Raw genomic sequence first — 15,534 nt, forward strand, 5'->3', positions numbered from 1 at the left:
TTTTTCCTTAGGAGACATGGAGGGAGAGTTGCTCTGCCCACATTCCTTTAAGCAATAAAACTAGTTTTATCAGATGGTTTGTCTTTGGTTGCCATGGAACCAGAGGCCTGTTCTGCCCTTTTAAGGTGTTAGTTGTATTTCGGGGGAAGGGTCCATAGACCCTCGTAATTGGCCCTTTGGTTAGGTGAGGGGGCGTTAGATATTATTTGTTAAATATAACAAAAAGTTGTGTGTCTGATTGGTCCAAATACTACATAATTCCCCCCTTTCGAATGTTGTTGTCCGTCCAATAGACAAAAGCGAGCGACGTCAAAGGTGCAGAACAATCGGACACGCACCTGCCACTCACGGCTGGGAGACAGTGGTGGCTCTCTGGCTGTTGTTGCCTCCAGGAGTGGTTGTGGTGTGAGTGCAGGTAGTTCCAGGGATTGCAGGGAATTGGTATGGAGATTTTGTAGTGTGCAGAGAGTTTCAGACTGACCTAGTGTTGATGGCAGGAGGGCAGCAGGTGGTTGTTAGCCCTCTGTTTTGCTTGAATGTCACTAGAAATCTGATGTTTGCAGTGTCGCTTTGCTCTTGTGGTGGCACCAACTTGAGCGTGCCTGAGTTGTGTTGGTAGAGGTTTCGCTGTTGGGCATGTGGGCCCGTTGCTCCATCCAACGTTGTCTGGCTGCTTCTGGGGTGTCGACCGGTTTCAAGGGATGCTTGCTCTTGTGGCGGCACCGACTTGAGCTTGCCTGAGTTGTGTTGGTAGAGGTTTCGCTGTTGGGCATGTGGGCCCGTTGCTCCATCCAACGTTGTCTGGCTGCTTCTGGGGTGTAGACCGGTTTTAAGGGATGCTCCTCCCTTGGAGGGGTCTGATGCCGTGTTGCGTCAGGCAAGGAGTCAGAAGTTTGTCCTTCCCAGTACTCCTCAGTTGAGTTTTGTTCAAGGAGCTATTTTGCTAGTGTCAGCAGCTCCTGTAACTCAGAAGAAGGTGTGTCCAGCTGTCCTTGTGCAGCATCCTTTTGGCACCTGTGTGAAGGGTGTTGAGGAGGATGCTGTGGGGGACTGTCGTTGGACATACCGTGGTGTTCGCAGGATGAGGATGGCCTTTTCCATGGTTTATGCCAGTGGTTGGTCTGGGACTTGGGTCTGTTGCCATGGTGATGGCTCTGTCCTCTGCTGGGTAGTGGCTTTCTGCAGAAGGGCCTTGCATTGTGGCAATGCTGGGTGCCTTCTGGTGCCTGCTTTGGATTCTGGGATGTGCAGTTCAGAATCAGTGGGGTCTCACAAACACTTTTGGTGGAGGCCTTGTGCTTGTTAAAGGCCTTTTGTGTCAGGTCATGCAGTTGTTGAATAGGCATTGAGTGGGGGCAGGCCATAATGCCTAAATGGTGACTTACAATAGGATGGCGGTTTTGGAGAAAAAGGCTCTTGAAGCTGGTGTCTTCCTCCATCCCAGGGTAATTGCGAGCTCCGAAGTAAGCTCGTCGAAGTCTGTGGTAGTAACCATGGGGAGTTTCATGCCGGCCCTGTTTGGTGTCTAGGGCAGTGATCAGTCTGTGTTCAGACTCTGGGTCTGAGAATTCCTTTATGATGGCTTGTTTAAGACGCTGGTAGTCTGATTGGATGTGTCCTTGCTGTCGAGTCAGGAAGCATTGCACCTCTGGGCTAGAGGTGATCCAGAGCAGATAGAGTCTATCTTGGCGGTTCACACTGGTCCAAGACTGCAGGTAAAAGTTAATGTCTCGCAGGTAGGCATGGACGTCGTGGTCTCCTGCAAGTTCTGGTGTGAATGCAGGGATGTTTCTGGTCATTCGGTTGAGGTCTTTAAGTGTCACTCCGTGTATCATTTCAGAGTTTGTCTGAATTGATCCTTTTCCTTCTGCGGCTGCAGAGATTTCCAGGAAACTGACTTGTGAAGTGTCAAGCATAAGGCTTTGGCTCCCCCCCCCTCATATCGGTGTACAGGGGTGAGGGGGTTTACACTGCTGGCAGTGTGACGAGCAGCAGGGTGACTTTTACTTGAGTCCATGCACAGTCGGCAGGACTGTTTCAGTTCTTTCTGGACCGTGTCAAGCTCCTCTTTAATGTTGCAGAATTGCTGAGTCAGGGTTTGGACTTCAGCTCTGGCTGCATGCAGATGGCCTTCTAAGGCCTTAACTCTAGTGTCTCTCTCATTAAGTTCCACACATGCTGTTTTTAACAGTGATTTTGTGTGAAACAGTTCTCTTTCCAAGTCCTGTCTGGTGGCTTTTTCAAGCTGCTCTCGGTGTCCAGCAGCTGTTAGCGCCTCCTGAAGACTGGTGATTTCCTTCTGTTGCACCATTCTGTAAGGTTCCTTGCATCTGTTCGGTGCTTTCTCTCGTTGAGCAGGTAGAACCCTGTAGAACTCTGTGACTTGCAGGTTCAGTTCATTTACCTTCCGTCTGAGGCCCTTGAGGGTGTGGGCCAAGGAGAGGATGATGCTGGTCAGATCCATGGCCTGTCTTACTATCAGCCATGATTATTCTACTCTGCTAATTAAAAGGCTCCTATATGCATATTACCAAAATTTTATTAGTCGCTTAGTCGCAGAAAAAAAAATTCCACATGAAGTGGCGAAATCACGAAGTCTGTGACGGACAAATCGTTAACAGCTGGTCTATGTGGTAATATAGTACATCGGGCAGGAAATCCATATGCTCTCCTAAGTCCTAACATTCAGCGACCTCAAATATGGCTTATCATCTGAAAAATGTATGTAGTAGCAACTTTACATGGCAGCTCAATCTAATGTTAGCCTAGAAAAAAGTGCGCAGTTAACGTGTTTGTGCGCAGTGTGGAAGCTGAATAGCAGCACGCTTGGGCTACTGCATAACAGCTGGAGGCGCCGGTGCGATCATTTGCTCTTAAAATACTTCGTCATTTTTGGTCATACAGATAAGAGCAATGCATCTTTTGTATCTGTAAAGACTCTGTTTATTCGTGTGCACTCAGAATAACAACATAACGTTGCGCTTTTGTTAATTAATGAAAGCAATACAGGATGCGCTTTCTGCCGTCTCGGACTCTGTGAACTAGTGCATAGTTAGTAAGCATGCTGACATCATCCATAGCAACAAAGTCAACCCCGCCCTTACTCGTAGCTTAAGACTTCTCTCTATTCCTTAGTAAAAGTTTGTCTCAGCAGCTTTGTGAATTTGTAACCAAGATTACCAGAGAGTAACACAGAAATAAATAATGTTATTAATATAATAAGATAATAATGTGAAAACTACTTGGAAGTATATTCATAAAAGACATATACATTTTATACAAACATATATTTTTATTTGGTTATTAATGTGACCAATAGTGATCAGTTTTGAACTTGAGATGGGCCAATGAGAGCGCAGAATGTGGCGCAGCGGAAAAATTGATTTCCGGGTTTTGCACGAGGTTTGCTCGTGGAATCAGAGGCAGCTCTCTCTATCGTGCACGGATGCCCGAGGAGCGAGGTGTTCGCTGACGCTCCAGGGAACAGAAACAAAGAAAATAATCTTCTAGATGAGTTTTATCGATGGATTAATGTGAATGTAGTGACGCATTTTATTTTCCATTTGTGGTGAATGACATTGATATTGTAATGTGAGTGAAACGGACATTTAACTTGTAAATATAAAAGTGTATGGTGATATACATATACTCTACTAGTGACAGAGTGTTGCTAATGTGTTTACGGAGTGTATTTTTGATGAAAAAGGGTAAAGAAAAGGATTTAAAGGGGACGTGCTGTACCTGCACCGTTCTGGAATTTTCTGAGTTTAACGATCTCCTTGGTAAGTCAATTTGCCTTGTTAATCGTTACCAATCAAATCATTAGTATTGTGTAAGTGGAAAAAGCAAGAGAAATTTAAAATTGTGAGTGAGTGATTTATGTATGAAAAAAATGTGTAATGCTGTATTTGGTACATAACAGCTAACTGTGTGCTCAAGTATGTGACGAAAAGTGGTCAGTAATATATTAATTAGTGTGTTATGTTGGAAAAATAGTCACAGACATTGCATATATAAAGAAAACATTCTTTATTTGAAAAATACATGTACGTATATTCAAAATACTCAAGTTCTGTGTAATATGAATGATGTATAGTGATTAATTTACTTTCATGAGTTAAGCACTTTATTGTATGTTGTTACAATGAAGATATTCATGATATTTTTGTGACCTTGTTTGTTCAAGGTCAGGTTTTTTTTCCTTGTTGTTCTGTCCTTTTCCAAATTCGATTACTGTCCTCTGTCTGATGTGACAAAATGTTCCGGTACCTGCACTCTGGATTTGTCCCGGCCTTCCGGTGGTTCTGAGGAGGGTTTGGACTGGCGAGCCTCCCTTGAGTCTGTTCTTGGATTTTCTGTGGAAACAAAAGACAAGTTTTTCTGAACCCTGCGAATGGTAGTAACCTTTCTTTTTTTTTTCCTCTTTCAGATGGAGACGTTTTTTTCCTCATTGACAGAGAAAAGACATTTATATCTCTCAACAGACTATTTGAAGAACTGTTTTCCTTAAAAGACTGAGCAATTGAGGGTTTTGAGATCGAAGGACATTATTTTATTTAATTGAGAAGTGTTAATTTTCTGTTGTGGTGACAGCTGTGATATATACATTGGGTTTTTGATACTTGAATACTGATTGATCTAAAAAGAAAAAAAAGTTGACAAAGCTAACATAAGTGTTCATATTCAACCTTTATTTGGGTGAATCAACTACTGAGTTAAAGTGAACGAACAAAGAACTTACCTTGTTGAAAACCGAGCTGTGGGATTTACAACACACAAATTCATCCTCTCCTCCCGAAACACGTTAAATTAGGTCTCCGGTAAACTGGGAGAAGAGCAGAGTAAACTTTATAGTTACCTACACAATCTGTATATGATATCAATAAAAACATGATCATTATTGCCATTTCCATAGAAATCAGCACGTATTTTACAAACTATAAATGTATGGTTTTGCTAGTATATGTATTTAAATGTCTGAAACCTAAAATAAGCATTATATGGTTGAAAACACTGAATATTTGTGATAATATGACAAGCACTCAGCGTGTCCGATCTGGCTCGCGCTAGCCAGAGCGCGAAAGCGGATTTAAATTCAGCATTTGATAACGTGATGCACTGAACGTTCTAATCACACTGGTGTTATCGTACGCTTCAGGGACCAGCCAAGACTGATCACACCGCCCTAAGCAGTGTATACTCACCTGTAGTTAAAGATGATACTACTAAGGGCTATCTGGCAAAATTGAAAGCCATTGCTAATGTTACTGGCAAATCTTTTGAAGAAGTGCTTCAAGAGGAGTTAGTAAAGATGAGGTCAGTTGGCCCTACCACTGAACAGTTGCCCAGCTGTCATGTAGCGGACACTCAAACTCGGGGACTCAGCACTGCCAGTTCATTCAATGATCATGGGTCACCCGCCACATCACAGAGAATGGGAGAAAATAGAGATGGAACTTTATATTAATCAGGTTGTGTGCGTTCGCTGGAACTGATTTGCTGAAATCAAAACAGATATGATAATAGGTGAGCGCCAGCCAATGAGATTGCCGTTTGCGCATTAGTTCCGCCCACTACCGGAGAAAGCGGTAGTTCTCAAGGCTGAAGAATTCCAAAGGAACTCCGTTAATTTGACAGCAAAATACAACAAAGAATATCGTTTACATGTAGCGCGTCAATTCTCTCTCTCTCTCTCTCTCTCTCTCTCTCTCTGCGTGTGTGTGAAACAAAGCGACGGGGAGTCGTGCGCCTTCGCACTAGAGTTTACGGTACGTTAAATACAGGTGCGTTGCACATCCATACAGCACAGATCGCTTGACGTTGAGTGAAACTCTAAAGCGCTCAGTCAGAGTGTTCTGTGAGTGAAAATATATCTGTGCTACACTTAACCTCAAACTCACACACTGGCGAGTAAAATCTGAGAATTTATTAGCCATTGGCTAATATTAGACATCATTTAGTCGCCCAGAGTAAGATTTAGTCGCATATGCGAGTGATTTACTCGCAATGTAGAGGGTTCTATTTAGAGTTGCTGGAATCGGTGTATGGATCAGTGGAGGACGGGGAGGAGCTGCTGGCAAAGTTCATGATGACGTTGCAGAATCAGGGAGAAAAGCCTTCCAGCTACTTGCATCGATTACAAGTGATGTTAAGTGCAGGAGTGAGGAGAGGTGGCATTGCAGAAAGGGAGCGCGATCGGTGTTTGTTGAAGCAGTTCTGTCGTGGGTGCTGGGATAGCGGCTTAATTGTCAGTCTTCAGCTGGAAGGGAGAAAGAATAAACCCACCTTCTTTCGCTGAACTTGTAGTGTCTGTCAGAGCGGAGGAAGGCAGGCAAGCTTCAAAGGAAGATCGGATGAGGAGTAATTTTGGGATGGCTAAGCAAGGTCTAGCCCCTTCTAAGTCACGAGCTGCAGTTAATCAGTTGTCTGCTCACTCACATGAGGTAGCCAGCGGAGCAGCCCCTGAAACAGACTCCATGAGAAAACAAATAGCAGAAATTCATGCCCAACTTGCCTCCATGCAATCATTGATTCACCAGAAGTGCCAGCCCGCTTGTTCCAAAGTGGTGAATGTGACTTCGCTGAAAAAAGAACTGACTGAACTACGAGCCCAGGTTTAAGCTGTGGAAGCTGCAGTTTCCCCAAAGGTCCAGAACAGAAGCTCAGAAGCTGAGGAAATTTATGAATGAACAAGACAGGTTGCAAAGTTAAAAGCTCAATTAACTGTCTTAGAATCACAGAAACATCAGCCAGGAAGAACATCCGTGTTCAGGAGCCCTTCTGCTCTGTCACAGCCCTAGCAGACTAGACAGGAAGAGAGTAAACCAGTCAGTACTGATGGATTGACCTCGGCTTGACCTCGTCCAGGCTACTGCTTTCGCTGCAGAGAAGACGGTCATATCACCATAAATTGTGAAAATGATCCAAATCCTGCCAAAGTAGAAAGCAAACAACGTCAGCTGAGGGAGAAACAGGCTCATTGGGACCTGAAAAATAGAGTTGCATCCCCACGGTTAAACTCCAATCAGTCTCTGTAGCAGGGCGTACAGAAACTGAGGAAAGACCCACATGCCCTAACAAACTTAGAGGAGTATTCAACAAGTGTTGTGAAGAAGTAATGCAGAGAAAATTACCAAGAGGATTGGTTGGAATGAAGTGTACTGCCCAGTTGTCTGTTGAAGGAACTTCAGTGAATTGTTTGATAGATACAGGTTCCCAAGTAACCACCATTCCACTTTCATTTTACCACGATCATCTATCTAATCACCCTATGAAGTCACTTGAGTCTTTACTAGAAGTGGAGGGAGCAAATGGGCAGTCAGTTCCCTACTTAGGCTATGTAGAGCTCACTCTGACATTTCCTAAGGTGTTCTTGGGAGTAAAAGCAGAAGTTACCACATTAGCTCTAGTGGTCCCTGATTTAATGAACGTGCCCCAAGTCCTTGTGGGAACCAATTCCCTGGATGCTCTTTATGCGAACCATGCTCAAGAAAGCCCAGGAAACCTCAACCCAGCTTTTAATGGATATCGAGCAGTACTCAAAATTCTGGATGTCAGACACAAGCAAATGAGCACTGAAGTTCTGGGATGTGTAACGTTGAAGGGACGGAGGAAGGCAGGCAAGCTTCAAAGGAGGATCGGATGAGGAGTCATTTTGGGATGACTAAACAAGGTCTAGCCCCTTCTAAGTCACGAGCCGCAGTTCATCAGTTGTCTGCTCACTCACATGAGGTAGCCAGCGGAGCAGCCCCTGAAACAGACTCCATGAGAAAACAAATATCAGAAATTCATGCCCAACTTGCCTCCATGCAATCATTGACTCACCAGAAGTGCCAGCCCGCTTGTCCCAAAGTGGTGGATGTGACTTCGCTGAAAAAAGAACTGACTGAACTACGAGCCCAGGTTCAAACTGTGGAAGCTGCGGTTTCCCCAAAGGTCCAGAACAGAAGCTCAGAAGCTGAGGAAATTGATGAATTAACAAGACAGGTTGCAAAGTTAAAAGCTCAATTAACTGTCTCAGAATCACAGAAACATCAGCCAGGAAGAACATCCGTGTTCAGGAGCCCTTCTGCTATGTCACAGCCCAAGCAGACTAGACTGGAAGAGAGTAAACCAGTCAGTACTGATGGATTAATCTTGGCTCGACCTCGTCCAGGCTACTGCTTTCGCTGCGGAGAAGACGGTCATATCGCCATACATTGTGAAAATGATCCAAATCCTGCCAAAGTAGAAAGCAAACAACGTCAGCTGAGGGAGAAACAGGCTCATTGGGACCTGAAAAATAGAGTTGCATCCCCACGGTTAAACTCCAATCAGTCTCTGTAGCAGGGCGTACAGAAACTGAGGAAAGACCCACATGCCCTAACAAACTTAGAGGAGTATTCAACAAGTGTTGTGAAGAAGTAATGCAGAGAAAATTACCAAGAGGATTGGTTGGAATGAAGTGTACTGCCCAGTTGTTTATTGAAGGAACTTCAGTGAATTGTTTGCTAGATACAGGTTCCCAAGTAACCACCATTCCACTTTCCTTTTACCACGATCATCTATCTAATCACCCTATGAAGTCACTTGAGTCTTTACTAGAAGTGGAGGGAGCAAATGGGCAGTCAGTTCCCTACTTAGGCTGTGTAGAGCTCACTCTGACGTTTCCTAAGGAGTTCTTGGGAGTAAAAGCAGAAGTTACCACATTAGCTCTAGTGGTCCCTGATTTAATGAACGTGCCCCAAGTCCTTGTGGGAACCAATTCCCTGGATGCTCTTTATGCGAACCATGCTCAAGAAAGCCCAGGAAACCTCAACCCAGCTTTTAATGGATATCGAGCAGTACTCAAAATTCTGGATGTCAGACACAAGCAAATGAGCACTGAAGTTCTGGGATGTGTAACTTTGAAGGGAACTACTCCTAAAATTGTGTCAGCAGGGAGTGTAGCTGTTCTTGATGGAGTTATTCATCTAAGTCGCCGTTCTCCAGAAAACTTGACAACACTAGGGCAGCCAGGAATGTCTTGTATGCCAGGCGGATTATTAGTGGCTAACGGACTATACACTTTGCCTGCTAAATGCTGTTATAGTTTACCTGTAGTGGTGAGAAATGACACCCAGACTGACATTGCTGTTCCACCAAAAGCTGTGATCGCTGAAATGTATGCAGTTCAGTGCGTGATTGAGACACAGCCAAGACATGATGCTCCTCAGACTCAATTGAACTCTGGCAGCTCACAGATAATGTTTGATTTTGGTAATTCCCCTTTACCAGCAGAGTGGAGGACCCGAATATCAGGTTTATTGAACACGATGCCTGAGGTGTTTGCCTTACATGACATGGATTATGGTCATACGGATAAAGTGAGACATCACATCAAACTTAGTGATGAAACTCCTTTTAAGCATCGAGCTAGGCCCATTCACCCACAAGATGTCGATGCTGTTCGCAAACACCTGCGAGACTTGTTGGCTGCCGGAATTATTAGAGAATCTGAGTCTCCCTTTGCCTCCCCTATAGTGGTGGTGAGGAAGAAGGATAATTCTATACGTCTTTGCATCGACTTCAGAAAACTTAACTCACAAACTAATAAGGCGCCTATGCGCTTCCCAACTTGGAAGAGGTGTTTTCCGTATTAAACGGCTCGAAGCGGTTCTCCGTTCTGAATTTGAAGTCGGGGTACTACCAAATCGAGATGGAGGAAGCGGATAAACACAAGACAGCCTTCATGTGCCCACAAGGATTCTGGGAGTTTAATAGAATGCCGCAAGGGATCACAAATGCTCCCAGTACCTTTCAACGGCTCATGGAGCGCTGTATGGGCCCTCTGAACCGGAAAGAGGTGCTAGTTTTCATAGATGACCTTATAGTTTTTTCGGAGACACTCGAAGAACACAAACGTTGACTATTGCAGGTCCTTACCCGTCTGAAGGAATATGGCTTGAAACTCTCGCCTGAAAAATTTAAATTTTTTCTGACCTCAGTGCGATATTTGGGACATATTGTTTCTCAACGGGGTGTGGAAACGGATCCAGCAAAAATCGAGGCCATTAACACCTGGCCAAGGCCCCAGACTCTCAAAGAGCTAAAATCATTCCTGGGATTTGCTGGGTATTATAGGAGGTTCGTTCAGGACTTCTCTAAAATAGTCAAACCACTCAACAACCTCACGGCTGGATATCCCCCAATTCGGAAAGGGAGAAAGTGTAAGGATGTCAACCGTCATTACTATGACCCAAAAGAAAAGCTGGGCGACAGATGGGATGTTTCTTGTCAGCAGGCATTTGAGACAATTGTGGAGAAATTAACAACTGCACCGGTTTTGAGATACGCTCACCCTAGATTGCCATACATATTACACACTGACGCCAGCACCATAGGCTTAGGTGCCGCATTATATCAAGAACAGGACGGCCAGTTGAGGGTCCTTGCTTATGCTAGTCGGGGACTAACCAAGAGTGAAGCCAGATATCCCGCTCATAAACTTGAGTTTCTGATCTGAGTCTCCCTTTGCCTCCCCTATAGTGGTGGTGAGGAAGAAGGATAATTCTATACGTCTTTGCATCGACTTCAGAAAACTTAACTCACAAACTATAAAGGACGCCTATGCGCTTCCCAACTTGGAAGAGGTGTTTTCCGTATTAAACGGCTCGAAGTGGTTCTCCGTTCTGGATTTGAAGTCGGGGTACTACCAAATCGAGATGGAGGAAGCGGATAAACACAAGACAGCCTTTGTGTGCCCACAAGGATTCTGGGAGTTTAATAGAATGCCGCAAGGGATCACAAATGCTCCCAGTACCTTTCAACGGCTCATGGAGCGCTGTATGGGCCCTCTGAACCGGAAAGAGGTGCTAGTTTTCATAGATGACCTTATAGTTTTTTCGGAGACACTCGAAGAACACAAACGTTGACTATTGCAGGTCCTTACCCGTCTGAAGGAATATGGCTTGAAACTCTCGCCTGAAAAATTTAAATTTTTTCTGACCTCAGTGCGATATTTGGGACATATTGTTTCTCAACGGGGTGTGGAAACGGATCCAGCAAAAATCGAGGCCATTAAAACCTGGCCAAGGCCCCAGACTCTCAAAGAGCTGAAATCATTCCTGGGATTTGCTGGGTATTATAGGAGGTTCGTCTCAGGACTTCTCTAAAATAGTCAAGCCACTCAACAACCTCACGGCTGGATATCCCCCAATTCGGAAAGGGAGAAAGTGTAAGGATGTCAACCGTCATTACTATGACCCAAAAGAAAAGCTGGGCGACAGATGGGATGCTTCTTGTCAGCAGGCATTTGAGACAATTGTGGAGAAATTAACAACTGCACCGGTTTTGAGATACGCTCACCCTAGATTGCCATACATATTACACACTGACGCCAGCACCATAGGCTTAGGTGCCGCATTATATCAAGAACAGGAAGGCCAGTTGAGGGTCCTTGCTTATGCTAATCGGGGACTAACCAAGAGTGAAGCCAGATATCCCGCTCATAAACTTGAGTTTCTGGCCCTCAAGTGGGCAGTTACCTCAAAGTTCAGCGACTATTTATACGGGGCTGAATTTACTGTTGTAACCGACAGTAACCCCTTAACTTACATCCTGACTTCTGCCAAACTGGACTCCACCAGTTATAGATGGCTGTCTGGGTTATCAGCGTATAATTTCAAGATCCAATATAGAGCAGGAGCCCAAAACCAGGATGCCGATGGGTTGTCCAGACGTCCAAACGGTCAGTTGTTGAATGATCTGGAGTCTCAAAAAGAACAGGAGAGGATTAAACAGTTCACCCTGAATCATTTAGCTGAAACTGACAAAGATCTGTCTGTGATCCTGCCAGAAGCAGTGAAGGCTGTGTGTGAGAAGCATCAGGTCAGCCAGTCACAGGACGGACATCGCCCTGTCTTGATGACTTTAGCAGAGTCCATGACAATGGATGCGGGTGCATTACCCCAAGGATTCCAGGAAGAATATGACCATGGCTTACCTGTGATCCCTCACCTCTCTGAGGAAAATTTAACAGACCGACAACGAGCAGATCTCGAGTTGAAAGAGGTCCTGGAGTACCTAGAGTCTGGTGAAAAACCCCTTGGTAGGACATCCCAGTCACCTACAATGGCTATGTGGATGAGAGAGTGGAATAAGCTCGAAGTCAAGAATGGAGTGTTGTATCGAAAAAGAATGGATCAAGGTAGAGTGTTGAGCCAACTAGTGTTACCCAAGGATCTTCGAGAGATGGTACTCACCAGTTTACATGATGACATGGGTCATCTAGGGCTGGAGCGAACTCTTGACCTCCTCCGTTCCAGGTTCTATTGGCCTAAAATGCCTGATGCTGTGGAGAGAAAAATCAAAACCTGTGAGCGTTGTATTCGGAGGAAAGCTCCACCAGAGAGAGCAGCTCCTTTGGTGAACATACATACCAACAGGCCCTTGGAGCTGGTCTGTATGGACTTCTTGTCGGTAGAGCCAGACAGTAGCAACGCAAAGGATATATTGGTCATTACAGACCATTTTACAAAATATGCCATTGCGATACCTACCAAAGATCAAAAGGCTCGGACAGTGGCCAGATGTCTCTGGGATCATTTCTTACTGCACTATGGCTTTCCAGAAAAATTGCATAGTGATCAGGGCCCAGATTTCGAATCCCGAACCATTCAAGAGCTGTGCAAAGTCGCGGGTATCCGTAAGGTGAGGACGACCCCCTATCACCCAAGAGGGAACCCAGTGTGAAGCACAGACAGAGCATAGTCATTCTGAATCTGACAGTGAATATGTTCACTTTGATGTACCTTGAGAGTCCTTGGAGTTCACTACTAGAATTATTCCTGAAGAGAGACCAACTCATCAGTTAGAGAGTTCATTGTTACAAGAAACTTACCTGAAGTTGATTCCACAAGTCCACCATCCATTGTCCTGGATCAGTTAAGAGATGATTCACCTGCTGACCGGAACTCAATTAGTGATGGAGTAGAGATGAACTCACCTGTGATGCACCATGCAGAACCAGACACCTCTGGAGTTGAACCTGAAAGGAATAGAGAAGAGGGATTAGCAAAAGTAATCTCAGAAAAAGAATGTGATGAATTAAGTGAGCTACCAGATGAGTCATATGAAGTGGTCAATGAAACCGGACCAGATGCACATGGAGAGAATGTCATTCCTTATCCTGACTCGCCCCCTGTCAGACATCTTCCAGATATTTCAACTGTGCCAGAGGATACAGGAGATATGGGTCCAAGACATTCGAAAAGGCAGAGTAGACCACCAGACATGCTGCAGTATGCACGGCTGGGAAATCCCTTGATTTCAGTCATTCAGTCTCTATTGCAAGGATTAAGCTCTGCACTTTCTGAATCAGTGGAGGAGTCTGATTATATTAAATATACTCACAATACTGGACCCAATGCAGTTTCACCTGTGTGACTTAACCACTCCCAAGCACAGGGACGTGCTATGATTCAGGAGGGGGAGGTGTAACCAAGGTTACCAGAGAGTAACACAGAAATATTGTTATTAATATAATAACGTAGAGTAACACAGAAATAAATAATGTTATTAATATAATAACATAATAATATGAAAACTACTTGAAGTATATTCATAAAAGAAATATAAATTTTATACAAAATATATTTTTATTTGGTTATTAATGTGACCAATAATGATCAGTTTTGAACTTGAGATGGGCCAATGAGAGCGCAGAATGTGGCGTAGCGGAAAAATTGATTTCCGGGTTTTGCACGAGGTTTGCTCGTGGAATCAGAGGCAGCTCTCTCTATCGTGCACGGATGCCTGAGGAGCGCGGGGTTCGCTGACGCTCCGGGGAACAGAAACAAAGAAAATAATCTTCTAGATGAGTTTTATCGATGGATTGATGTGAGTGAAGTGACCCATTTTATTTTCCATTTATTTGGTACATAACAGCTAACTTTGTGCTCAAGTATGTGACGAAAAGTGGTCAGTAACATATTAATTAGTGTGTTATGTTGGAAAAATAGTCACAGACATTGCATATATATAAAAAAAAACATTATTTATTTGAAAACTACATGTACGTATATTCAAAATACTCAAGAACTGTGTATATGAATGATGTATAGTGATTAATTTACTTTCATGAGTTAAGCACTTTATTGTATGTAGTTACAATGAAGATATTCATGATATTTTTGTGACCTTGTTTGTTCAAGGTCAGGTTTTTTTTTTCCTTGTTGTTCTGTCCTTTTCCAAATTCGATTGCTGTCTGTCTGATGTGACGAGATGCTCCGGTACCTGCCTTCCGGTGGTTCTGAGGAGGGTTTGGACTGGCGAGCCTCCCTTGAGTCTGTTCTTGGATTTTCTGTGGAAACAAAAGACAAGTTTTTCTGACCCTGTGAATGGTAGGAAATCGAATAACTTTTCTTTTTTTTTTTTCCCTCTTTCGGATGGAGACGTTTTTTCCTCATTGACAGAGAAAAGACATTTATATCTCTCTACGGACTATTTGAAGAACTGTTTTTCTTGAAAGACTGAGCAATTGAGGGTTTTGAAATCGAAGGACATTATTTTATTTCATTGAGAAGTGTTAATTTTCTGTTGTGGTGACAGCTGTGATACATACATTGGGTTTTTGATGCTTGAATACTGATTGACAAAAAGTTGACAAAGGTAACAAGTGTTCATATTCAACCTTTATTTGGGTGAATCAACTACTGAGCTGGGCTGAGCGTTAAAAGTGAACGAACAAAGAACTTACCTTGTTGAAAATTGAGGGAAAAGGTTCATGAAACCTGCTAAAACAAAAGAGTGATAAAATTTAGAAACAAGAATTTAATTTGTGAAAATATATATATTTTTTCCTTTCTGTTTTCATTGATTCACATTGATTCAACTTACCCGTTGAGTGCTGTTAAACCACAAATACACGTTGTGTGTTCGACCAAACCATTCGTTGAGTCTGTTCACTGTTGTTGTTGCATCTTTCTCAGCAGCGAATCTATTCTTCTGTGACGCTGGTCCATAGATTGGCATATAACAAGTCACTTATTAATCTACAAGTTATTAACCAGAGAGTAAGCAGTACAAATTGGTTTTAAGAGAAAACTCTTAGTGGTAAGATAAAATGTTTTGTGAATACGGGCCCTGATTTCCGCTGACATTTAGGGCTGTAGAAGTCCTCTCTAGGTGCTGATCCACCATCTGGGCTGGATACGTACTGGATCCGGGTGACTGCACTCTGTTTTTTCAGAATTTAGCAGTAAGAAATTACTCATCATCCAGTTTTTTTATATTGACTATGCATTCCGTTAGTTTTCCAAATTGGTATGTTTCACCGGGCCAGAAATATAGAGCTGAGTATCATCAGCATAACAGTGAAAGCTAACACCATGTTTCCTGATGATATCTCCCAAGGGTAACATGTAAAGCGTGAAAAGTAACGACCCTAGTACTGAGCCTTGAGGTACTCCATACCGCACTTGTGATTGATATGATACCTTTACATTCACTGCTACGAATTGATGGCGGTCAGATAAGTAAGATTTGAACCATGCTAATGCACTTCCATTAATGCCA

General features: G+C 43.6%; 1 long non-coding RNA gene across 2 annotated transcripts; it reads left to right on the forward strand.

Annotated features, from left to right (window-relative positions):
• The first annotated feature begins 3,512 nt into the window (after positions 1–3,512).
• Positions 3,513–14,251, forward strand: LOC107694554 (uncharacterized). 2 transcript variants are annotated; one of them, XR_001634891.1, is made up of 3 exons: positions 3,513–3,533; positions 3,707–3,782; positions 14,172–14,251. It is a non-coding gene; the product is annotated as an uncharacterized LOC107694554 (long non-coding RNA). The 2 variants fall into 2 exon arrangements; XR_001634892.1 differs by lacking the exon at positions 14,172–14,251 and adding an exon at positions 4,187–4,394.
• The last annotated feature ends 1,283 nt before the right edge of the window (positions 14,252–15,534 follow it).

Source organism: Sinocyclocheilus anshuiensis, unplaced genomic scaffold (genome assembly GCF_001515605.1).
Source record: "Sinocyclocheilus anshuiensis isolate Anshui unplaced genomic scaffold, SAMN03320099.WGS_v1.1 scaffold4464, whole genome shotgun sequence".
Taxonomy (NCBI): Eukaryota; Metazoa; Chordata; class Actinopteri; order Cypriniformes; family Cyprinidae; genus Sinocyclocheilus; species Sinocyclocheilus anshuiensis.